We start from the raw sequence: 11,894 nt of genomic DNA, 5'->3' as shown, positions 1-11,894 counted from the left end.
CTACTGTGAATAGTGTGGTGATGAACATACAAGTGCAGATTTCTTGTTCATACAATGATTTATTTTCCTATGGGTGGATACCCAGTAGTGGGATTTCTGGATCAAACAGTAGTTTCTGTTTAGTTCTTTGAGATATTTCCATACTGTTTTCCATCCATAAATGTTGTACTAATTTACATTCATACCAACAGTGTATAAGCATTATCGTTTCTCCACATCCTCACCAACATCTGCTGTTTTGTTCTTGTCAATCTTTTTAAGCTCCCTCGAAACATGGGAATCTGTTGTTTTTTGACTTTTTAATAATAGCCATTCTGACTGTTGTGAGATGGTATGTCACTGAAATACTAATGAATTTCATGCCAATGAAAATTGGCATGTCCCTGATGATTAGTGATATCGAGCATTTTTTCACATTTGTTGGCCACTGCACAATTCTCATTCTGATCAGTTATTCATTTGATCTTGTGAATGTCATGGCGAAAGGAACACCATAGTTACCAGATGAAATGAAAACACTCACATGCATCATAGTCACAGAAATTTGTCACAAGATGGAAAAGACTTTGATTCTACTTTGAACCAAAGTTTATAGAACACTATTAATGGAAATTAGTGGAAATGGCTGCTAAAGTAAAAGTTAAGATGAATGATCTAATCTGACTTGATTTATTGAATCCAGAACTTTTATGCTAAATCCCCCTGGTAATCAACTAAATAAAAATCCCTTTATACCACTACTTAGTAAGTTAGTAAAGGTGCACTACTCATTAGATGCTAATCTCACTTACTGAGGAATGCAGAATTGCATACTGTTTCCACAGTTCAGCCAGTACACCCTAATCTCAGTCTATAACTCCCTATGGTTCTTCCCTACTAATCAACTCACTGTCTTCCAAAAGAGCCCATGGCAATAAAAAAGAAGCCAAATTCCCATGTCCTTAAAGAAAATTAAGCCCAGGAATCACCTCCCCCATTCCTATCTGGAGTGTAAGATTAGAATAAAAACCCACAGTATTACCAGTGTATTATTTGACCACTTTTTAATGGGGTTGTTTGTTTTCTTGTTGAGTTGTTTTAGTTTCTTGTAGATTCTGGATATTAGTCCTTCATCAGATGCATAGTTTGAAAATATTTCTCCCATTCTGTAGGTTGTGTGTTTACTCTGTGTGTTTACTCTGTTGATTGTTTCTTTTGATGTGCACAAGCTTTTCAGTTTAAGTCCCATTTGTCTATTTTTGTTTTTGTTGCCTTTGCTTTTGAGTCGTAAATTCTTTGTCTGGGTCTATGTCCAGAAGTTTTTCTCTGTGCTTAGGATTGCTTTGTCTAGTCAGGCTTTGTTTTTGTTTCCAGATGAATTTTAGGATTGCTTTTTCTAATTATGTGGAAAATGATATTGGTAATTTGATAGGAATTGCATTGAATCTGTAGATTTCTTTGGGCAGTATGGTCATTTTAACAATAGTGATTCTTCCAATCTATAAGCATGGAGTGTTTTTCCATTTGTATGTGGAAAGAATACTGATAGAAGAATCTACAATTTCTTCCATCAGTATTTTTTAGTTCTCCTCATAGAGATCTTTCACCACCTTGGTTAAATGTATTCCTAGGTATTTTGTGTGTTTTTTTTGGTAGCTATTGTAAATGGTATTGAGTTTGTGATTTGGTTTTCAGCTTGATCTTTATTAGTGTATAGAAATGCTACTGGTTTTTGTATGGTGATTTTGTATCCTGAAATTTTACTGAGTCATTTATTAAATCTAGGAGTCTTTGGAAGAGTCTTTCAGATTTTTTAGGTATAAGATTATATCATCAGCAAACAGATAATTTGACTTCCTGTTTTCCAATTTGGATTTCTTTCATTTCTTTCTCTTGCCTGATTGCTCTATTTAGGACTGCCAGTACTATGTTGAATAGGAGTGATTAAAGTAGGCATCCTTGACTCGTTCCAGTTCTTAGGGGGAATGCTTTCAACTTTTCCCTATTCAGTATGATGTTGTCTGTGGGTTTGTCATATATGGCTTTTATTATTTTGAGGTATGCTCCTTTGATGCTTGGTTTTCTGAGGGTTTTTAACATGAAGCAGTGCTAAATTTTATCAAATGCTTTGTCTGCATCTGTTGAGATGATTGTATAGTTTTTGTTTTAAATTGTATTTATGTGGTGAATCACATTTATTGGTTTGCAAATGTTGAGCCATGCTTACATCCCTGGAATAAAACCCACTTGATTGTGGTGAATTATCTTTTTGATGTGCTGTTGGATTTGGTTTGCTAGTAATTTGTTGTGGATTTTTTAATCTATGTTCATCAGGGATATTGGCCTGTAGTTTCCGTTGTTGCTGTTGTTTGCTTGCCTGGCTTTGGTATCAGGGTGATACTGGCTTTGCAGAACAAGTTAGGGAGGAGTCCCTTCTCAATTTTTTAGAACCAGTTCTTCTTTGTACATCTATCAGAATTCAGCTGTGAATCTGACTGGTCCTTTATTATTATTACTATTACTGATTCAATCTCAGTACTCATTATTGCTCTGATCAAGATTTCTATTTCTTCCTGGTTTCATCTTGGGAGGTAGTATGTTTCCAGGAATTTATCCATTTCCTCTAGGTTTTCTAGTTCGTGTGCATAGAGATGCTCATAGTAGTCTCTGATGATCTTTTGCATTTCTATGTAATCAGTTGTAATGTGTCCTTTTTCATTCAATTGTACTTATTTGAGTCTTGCTTTTTCTGGGTTAATTTAGCTAGTGATCTAACAACTTTGTTTATCTTTTGAAAGAACCAATTTTCACTTTGTTGAGCCTTTGTATTGTTTCTTGGGGTCTAAATTTCCTTTATTTATCCTCTGATCTTTGTTACTTTTTCTCTTCTGACAGCTTAGCTTCTTTCTTTTTAAAATTTTTTATTTTCTTTTTACTGTTAAACTTTTGGTTAACAACTAAGACACAAACACACACATTAGCCTAGGCCTACACAGGGTCAGGAGCATTAATAGCATTGTCTTCTGCCTCCACATCACGTCCCACTGGAAGGTCATTAGAAGCAATAACATGCATGAAGCCGTCATCTCCTATGATTACTGTGCCTTCTTCTGAATATAAACAATCTGCCTGAAGCTGCTTTACAGTTAACTTTTTTTTCTATAAGTAGAAGTAGTACATTGTAAAATAATGATAAAAAGTATCTTATAGTAAATACATAAACCAGTAATACAGTCATTTGTTATCGCTAGAAATATCTACTCTACATAATTGTATGTGCTATACTTTTATACAACTGACAGTGAAGTAGGTTTGTTTATACCAGCTAACCACAAACATCTGAATAATGCATTGCACTACAATGCTATGATAGATATGACATCACTAGGCAATAAGAATTTTTCAGCTCCACTATAATCTTATATGCAGTCAGTTATTGACCAAAATGTAATTATGAGATGTATGACTGTATGTGCATATGTATTTGGTATTTATTATAGTAAAATAAATATAAGTAATCTCAACAGGTTATTATATCAAAACCAGTGGAATGTCTGTAGTGTATTCACTACACTTAGAACCCCCTGTAATTCTACAGCCTTGCTTTTGACCCTGACACAGGAGGTCTTCGAATTCAAGAGCTCTAGAGTGATGTAATGGAAAGCATTGTGTTGGCAGCAAGCCTCAGTAAGAAAGTGCAAATGCAATGTGATGGACCTTGAAGGAGCATTGATCATCACCTACATCTCCTTGATGCTCCAGGGAAGAGAAGAGGAAATTTTCCTTACTGAAATTCCTCTGAGAGGCTGAGTTCTTCTTACGTGGGCCATAGTATGAAAGCAGGATGAGACAGAGAATGGTTTCCCTCTATTTACTCCAGCTCCTCATTCTATTAACTGGTTGGGTTTCACAGCTAAGTCTGTAGGGTGTGGTGGGGGTGGCCATCGCTCTTGGAGAAGAGGCCACCAGTACCTTGTCAAGGCAGGCCCATACCTACCCTTGAGGCATCTCCCCCAAAACATGCACTGCTCGTTTTATTTAAGACCAATGATGGGCAGTTCAGCTTTTATTCCCAGAAACTTCTGAAATGGGTCATAATAGAGTATTCGTTAATTTCAAAAGTACTTCATAGTCTAGGCCAAAATTTTATCCCATTTATTATTTCAGTCTCAAATTATGCCCAGGAAGGCACAAAGGAAATTCCTAGACAAATTTAGAAATCTATATGATATGGAGGCCATGTTGGAATGTATGAAACTCCTACTACTATAAAAGTCTCTGAAGTTAAAGGTAAAAGTCAAAGTTCAAATTTTTTCATTAAGTCAAAGTTCAAAATTTTGCCCACACTAGTTTCTTATTCCAGTGTTTAGCTCAGAAGGGTGTCACAGCTGTTCAGCTGGAGTATTGTTTCCTTAAGCTTGGGCTATTTGGTGCTGAAGGGATGATGGTACTGTCTTCATCATTTCCAAACTGAATTAAACTAATCCAAGTCTCTCATGCGTCCCACTTTTTTAGAAAAACTGATCATGGAACACATAAAAATATTACAGTTGCACACACACACACACACTGTCCCCTTACCCCTTAAAGATTTTAACCAAGCAAAATGATGTTTCTAGCCCTAGTATGTGGTTTGAATCAGTTAGTTTTAACTGCATATAAAAGAAAACCTCAAAGTGACAGTGGCTAAAGTAAGACAGAAGTCATTCCTCTCTCAAATAATAGAAGACCAAGAAGAAATAGTCCACGGCTAGTGAAGTGGTTCTCCAGTATCACCAGATACCTAGATTCTGATCTTTCCATCCTACCAACTTCTAGTCTAAGATTGTTTCTGGTCAAAAGCAGTAAAGGCAAAAAAGCAAACTGGGTCCTGCTATGCTGAATCAGGTCTCTTTAAGCTAAAACCCAACATTCTTTGCTTAGATTTCACTACTGAGAACTCAGTTATGAGTGGGAGTATAGCGGGATGGGAAATGTAACATTTCATTTTAAATGTTTCTCTTCCCAGCTAAAATCTATGATCCATCCTTAAGGAAAAAGGAAAGAACAATGACAGAATAGACAACTCAATTTCTACCACATAGTACAATCCAGATCCACATTGTTTTTGACCTACTTATGTATTAGTCTGTTCTCATGCTGTTAATAAAGACATACCAGAGACTGGGTAATTTATAAAGAAGTTTAATGGACTCACAGTTCCACATGGCTGGGGAGGCCTCATAATCATGGTGGAAGACAAAGAGCAAAGGGACATCTTACATGTCGGCAGGCAAGAAGGCACGTGCAGGGGGACTCCCCTTTATAAAACCATCAGATCTCGTGAGACTGACTCACTATCGTGACAACAGCATGGAAAAAACCACCCCCATGATTCAATTACCTCCCACGTCGCCCCTCCTACAACACTTGGGGATGATTACAATTCAAAGTGAGATTTGGGTGAGGACACAGAGCCAAACCATATCAACTTGTATTGAGGGAAGGAAGGTGAATGAAGGGAATCATGAGCAAAAAGAGGAAATGGTGTTGATCTAGATCTTGACTGTATGGCAGTAGTGAATTTAGAACATGCTATTCTGAGTCCCAAACCTATTAAATTCACCTCAGTTATAAGTATAAAATTGAGGAGTATATCTTGCAGATATCAACAATATAAATATATTGTTAAGATTATTAAAATAAATGTTATTACAGCCAGATAGGCAAGGAGTCATAAACCAATAGAGAAATGAAATGCAGAAGTATGGATATACGGAAATTTAAAATGTGTGAAAAAGATGGCATTGAAGATGAGTGGAGGAAGAATGGACTTTTTAATGGGTGTTGTGGCAGATTTTATTTTCAAAGAGGACTGCACCAAATGTGTATCACAGCCCACATGCTCTTCTCATACTGTGACACGAACATACCTCCCCCTGAGAAGTGGAGTCTGTGTTCCCTTCCCTTGAACCTAAGCAGACCTTTGTAACTGCCTTAACCAATAAATAACAGTGGTAGTGACGGTTCATGACTTCTGAGGCTAGGTCATAAAAGTCATTTTATCTTCTGTGTTTCTCTCTGAAATGTTTCCTTTGGGAGAATCCAGCCTTCATGCTATGAAGACAATCAAGCAACCCTTTTGAGAGGCTCACGCAAAGAGAAACTAAGGCCCCTGGTAACAGCAAACATCATTTTGCCAGCCATGTGAATGAGATACCTTTGAAGTCGATGTCCTAGCCCTAGGTAAGACAGGTTTCCAGATTAATGCAGCCCCAGAAGACATACGACTGAAACTGCATGAAAGGCCCCAAGTGAGAAATGTTCAGTGGAGCTTTTCTCAACATTTTTGACCCACAGCAACCATGAGAGATAAATAACTATTGTTGTTCTAAACCATTAATTTTTAGGGTGATTTTTTATATAGATAATTAACATAGGTGTTGATAAATTTGCTTATTCATAAGGAAAAAAAGCAAAAATCAAAACTGAGTTTCTGCCTCCTGCTATACACAAAAGTCAAATTCAAGTGACTAATGCCTTTAATTTGAAAAGCAAACTTTAGAATTCTAAAAGTTTTAGAAGAAAATATGAAAAAATATCTGTATGATATCAGGATAGGGAAAAAATTCTTAAAACATAAAAGTGCTAACAATAGAGAAAACATTGATCCATGACTATATTAAAATCTTTAATCAAAACATACCCTAAAGAAAGTAAAATGATGAGCCACAGTTGGGGCTGCATCATAGTTAGACTTCTACCTCTTCCCAGTCCTCTACTTCCTTCTCCTCCTTTCCACAGGGGCTGATGCCAAGCACACTAAATTCAATCTCAGACTTTATGTTTCATAGAGCCAACGATTTTAAATGTCATGTTTATCATTTCCATGAATGTTTCTATAGAATAACTACATATGTACAGATTCAACATTAAGATAGAGTATATTATACCTGTTCCAAGTATTGTTTGAATAATATCACAGCTTGCATTATCATGGCAAAATATACATGTAGTTCCACTCCCACCTATTTTAACAGGTACATGGTATTCCATCTCAGTGATTCATACATTTCTACTTTGGTGTCCTGTTACAGCAAAACATCTCAACACTTGCTGTTCTCGCCCTACCACTGTATCCTTTTCTTGCCTGCAAGGAGCAGGTTCATCTTTTACTTCCCCTTCTCATTTTCCCTACATCCTCCTCTTTTCCAAATCTAATTCAGAGCTTTACCTAAATGGCAGATGGTAGATAAGGAGGAAATATTTTATTGGTAAGAGGACACAAACTGGTAAGTATTTAAAAAATAATACTCTGCTACACTGTTGACAAAAGAAATTCATATTTACTGAGAAAATTTGTAGAGGCAGGGGCCATAGTTTATTTTACTAACCTTCTTTTAAGTTTCCTCCAGGCAGGAAGGCCTGCTGGAATGAATCCTGAAAGAGTTGCTTGCCAAAATGTATGTGAAGAAATGAATCTGAGAAATGCAAGAGATGGACTGTGATGGACATGGAGTGGTCCTATACTCAAACTCTCCATTACCTAATTCGCACTTTTCTCCCCACACTTCTGTACAAAACTTCATGATAGCCAACTGAATCTCATCAGTTTCCTCAGCATATCATATCATCATTCCTCGTGGTCTTCATTTAAGCCTTTAAGTCCTGTTTGAAAAGATTTTCTCTTTAATTATTTGAATATGTGTTTTGTAGGGGTTTTTTTGTTATTTTTTCTTGTTTGTTTTTGCTTTTTTGAGATGGAGTCTTGCTCTGTCGCCAGGCTGGAGTGCAGTGGCATGATCTCAGCTAACTGCAACCTCCACCTCCCAGGTTCAAGTGATTCCCCTGCCTCAGCCTCCGGAGTAGCTGGGACTACAGGTGCATGCCACCATGCCCAGATAATTTCTTTTTTTTTTGTATATTAGTAGAGACGGGGTTTCACCATGTTGGCCAGGATATTCTCCTTCTCCTGACCTCATGATCTGCCTGCCTCGGCCTCCCAAAGTGCAGGGATTACAGGCATGAGCCACCGCACCCAGCCGTGTTTTGTAGCTGAAGAAAATTTAGACTCATGGTTAATAACAGAGCATAGATATGAATCACATAGTATTTGAATACTATTTCTTTGTCCCTTCTTCCCCCCTTCCTCTCTCCCTTCTTACTTCTTTCCTTTTCTTTCTTTTAAAATTTCAGTGGATTTTTCTCTAAGTAATACAAAAGTAATACATTCTTCCTTTTGTTCTTCTGCAAGGCTTGCCCCTAGGAGTAACAATAGTTGCTTTCTGAATTTTCTAAGCATACATATATACTCACAAACACATATCACATGCATATACACATACTTTTTAAATTTAGTAAGATCATATAACTTGTCTTTTTCTTTTCATTTTTCTTTTTATTTTATTATTATTATTATTATTTTTTGAGGCAGAGTCTCACTCTGTTGTCCAGGCTGGAGTGCAGTTACATGATCTTGGTTCCCTGCAGCCTTCGCCTCCTGGGTTCAAGTGATTCTCCTGCCTTAGCCTCCCAAGTAGCTGGGACTACAGGTGTGCACCACCACAACTGGCTAATTTTTGTATTTTTAGTAGAGATGGAATAGGTCAGGACCACTTTCTATTAGAGTTCCATCTGATTTAAGAGCTGAATGACTTTGAACAATAGGTGTCTAATTTATTTTACCATTGTATTTAAATTGGTGCCTTTTTTTTTTTTCTTGAGATAGTGTCTTGCTCTGTTGCCCAGGCTGGAGTGCAGTGGTGCTATCTCAGCTTATTGCAAACTCTGCCTCCTGGGCTCAGGTGATCCTCCTGCCTCAACCACCCGAGTAGCTAGAACTACAGGCACACAAAACTACACCCAGCTAATTTTTGTATTTTTAGTAGAGACAGGGTTTCACCATATTGGCCATGCTGGTCTCGAACTCCTGACTTCAAGTCATCCAACCGCCTCGGCCTCCCAAAGTGCTGGGATTACAGGCATGAGCTACCGTGCCCGGCCAGGTGCCTATTTTATCATTATAAATAATGCTGCATTGAACTAGTAATTCTGTAGGATTAAATCTTAAAGTAGCAATCAAGGGCTGGGTTGAGCAAGTGACAATGAGCAGTCAGCCCTAACTGGGAGAAGTGTTTTATTACTGAAATTTCTTAGAATTGCTGGTGCATAGTGGTAATACAAAGAAGAATAACTTTTGGTTGGTTTTAATCTTATTTTTTTTAACTCTCTACAAACTCCTTGATTACCTATATCCTGGGCAGATCTTTCCACTGACCTGCCCCTGGTGGGCCACTGGGTTCTTAAAATGGGTATTAATTATTTCAAAAAGTACACACATTTGAAATTGGTGATACCCTTTCCTTAGTCCTCTCACCCTCAAGAGGTGATAAAAATTTGCAACCCCAACAATAGTATGAGAAAGTGGCAGATTTATTATACCTTCGAAAATGCCGGATATTATTGCAGCCATCGAAAGGAAAGAGATCATGTCCTTTGCAGACACATGGATGGAACTGGAAGCCATTATCCTCAGCAGTCTAACACAGGAACAGAAAACCAAACACTGCATGTTCTCACTTATAAGTGGGAGCTGAATAATGAGAACAAACGGACACAGGAACACACACTGGGGCCTGTCGAGGGGGCGGATGGAGGGAGAGTATCTGGATAAATAGCAAATGCATGTGGGGCTTAACAGCTAGTTGACATGTTGATAGGTGGTGCAAACCACCATGGCACATATTTACCTATGTAAAAAAACCTGCATGTCCTGCACATGTATCAGGAACTTAAAATAAAATAAAAATTTTTTTTAAAGACAGAAACTTTTGCTTAAAAATGCTGGATATTATCAGTGTGATTTATTTTTACCAATTCAGTAGACGAAAATATAATATAATTGCTGTTTTAATTTTTTTTAAATTATTGGAGAGTTTGAGCTGCTCATATTATTGGCCTTTTGTATTTCTTCTTTGAATGGCTTATTTTATGGTCACACATTTTTCCAGTTACTGATGGTCTCTATGCTATATAATAAGCTAAGTTCTGTCCCATTCCAAAATTAAAATATATTTCAATATGTTTCTCTATTTATTTTGCAATTTTTAAAAATATTGATACTTTTGACCATTCTAGAACCTTTTAAAATTATGTTACTTAAGAATCATTTATTTTAGGTTGTTAATCATTTTTCTATCGTAATTTACTGAGCAGACCAGTAACATCCATGGGTTCCCCAAGAGATCCACAGATTCAGGGCAAATCTGTGAATCTGAATGGAAAAATATTACCTTTTATTTTCACTGACATATAATTGATATTTATACTTTCCTTCAATGATGAATATAGGAAACAAACTACAGTAGCAATAGCAGTATCCCTGACTTGGCTACCAATAGAAATTAGAGATTTTTATATCAAATTACAATTACAGATATCTAAAAATATTGTTTTTAGTCATTATTACTTATAAATTATTGCAATTAATAAACTTAGAACATCATATTTTGGCCAAAGTAATTATATCAGGAAGTAAGGTTTATATTCTTTGCTCAGATGGAGCTCCCATAATGTTTGATGTCTCTAGTTTTTACTACTTTTAGGGAAAAGAAAGTGCTTTTGCATCATCATTTAACACATTCATGTACTCACAACAAAACCCTTCCTACAGTCTTAAAATAAGTTTTGTCAACAGCCATAAAACTCATTAACTTTATCAGAAAAAGGTATGTGAATCACTACATTTAAAAATTTTTGTCAAGGAATGGGCAAAGGATATGATCACCACCAAAGAGAAGTTTCCTGGCTTTTAAGAGAATAAATCTTGCTATGCTTGTTGAGGCATAAGTTGTACATTTTATGAAACAATAACAACAAAAAATACTTTTTGAACATTGTCTTTGTCCAGTTTGAGCTGCTATAACAAAATACCTTAGACTGGGTAATTTATAAACAACATAAATTTGCTGGTTACAATTCTGGATGCTGTGATTTCAAGTTTAAGATAAATTCAAGATAAAATAAGCAGATTTGGTGTCTGGTGAGTATCCAGTCTCTGCTTCGAAGACAGCCCTTTCTAGTTGTGTCCTCATATGGCAGAAGGGCAAACAGGCTCCCTCAAGCCTTGATAAAAGCACTAATCTAATTTATGAGGTCTCCACTTCCCAAAGGGCCCCAGTTTGCCTCCTAAAGGCCTCATCTCAAATACCTGTTGCACTGGAGGTTAGATTTCAACATATGAATTTTGGTGGTAAAACCATATTCAGATCATAGCATTTCACCCTGATCCCCCCAAATTCATGTTCTTGTCACATGCAAAATGCATTGATTCCATTCTAATAGTCCCCAAAGTCTTACCTTGTTCAGCACCAACTCAAAATCCTGAAGTCCAGAGTCTCATCTAAATGTCATCAAGATCAGAAATTGTTGAGACTCAAATGCATGATTCATCCTGAGGCAAATTTCTCTCCAGCTGTGAGCCTATGAAATCAAACAAGTCATGTCCTTCCAAAATACAACGTTGGGGTAGGCATAAGATTGACATTCTCATTCCAAAAGAGAGAACTAGAAAGGAACGAAAGAGTAATTGATTCAAAGTCCAAAACCCAACAAGGCTAATAACATGAAATCTTAAGACTTGAGAATAATATCCTTTGACTTGATGTCCTGCCTTCTATACACACTGGGGCACAACCAAGCCTTGGGAGTGGGGCCTTTGAGGATTAGGCAGCTCCACCCCCAAGGCTTGGCTGGGTGCATGCCACACAGCACCTCTCATACATTGGAATCACATGCCTGCAGCTCTCCCAGGCTGGAGTTGCATCATTCTGGAGTCTCAGAGCCTACTCCCACAACAACACTAAACGTTGTGATGCTCTCTGTGATGACCCCAACCTATGCCTCTGCTGGGCATTGCCCTCATGGGGGCTTTCTGC

General features: G+C 37.1%; 1 long non-coding RNA gene across 1 annotated transcript; it reads right to left on the bottom strand.

Moving 5' to 3' along the window:
• Window positions 1–7,504: 7,504 nt before the first annotated feature.
• On the bottom strand, window positions 7,505–11,650 carry LOC134739872 (uncharacterized). The gene is made up of 3 exons (XR_010126946.1): window positions 11,317–11,650; window positions 9,400–9,593; window positions 7,505–7,626 (listed from the first exon to the last, which is right to left on the bottom strand). It is a non-coding gene; the product is annotated as an uncharacterized LOC134739872 (long non-coding RNA).
• Window positions 11,651–11,894: the final 244 nt, after the last annotated feature.

The sequence above is a fragment of the Pongo pygmaeus genome, chromosome 6, assembly GCF_028885625.2.
Source record: "Pongo pygmaeus isolate AG05252 chromosome 6, NHGRI_mPonPyg2-v2.0_pri, whole genome shotgun sequence".
NCBI classification, from domain to species: Eukaryota; Metazoa; Chordata; class Mammalia; order Primates; family Hominidae; genus Pongo; species Pongo pygmaeus.
The sequence above is the reverse complement of the archived record's forward strand: the minus strand, read 5'-3'. Positions and strand labels throughout refer to the sequence as shown.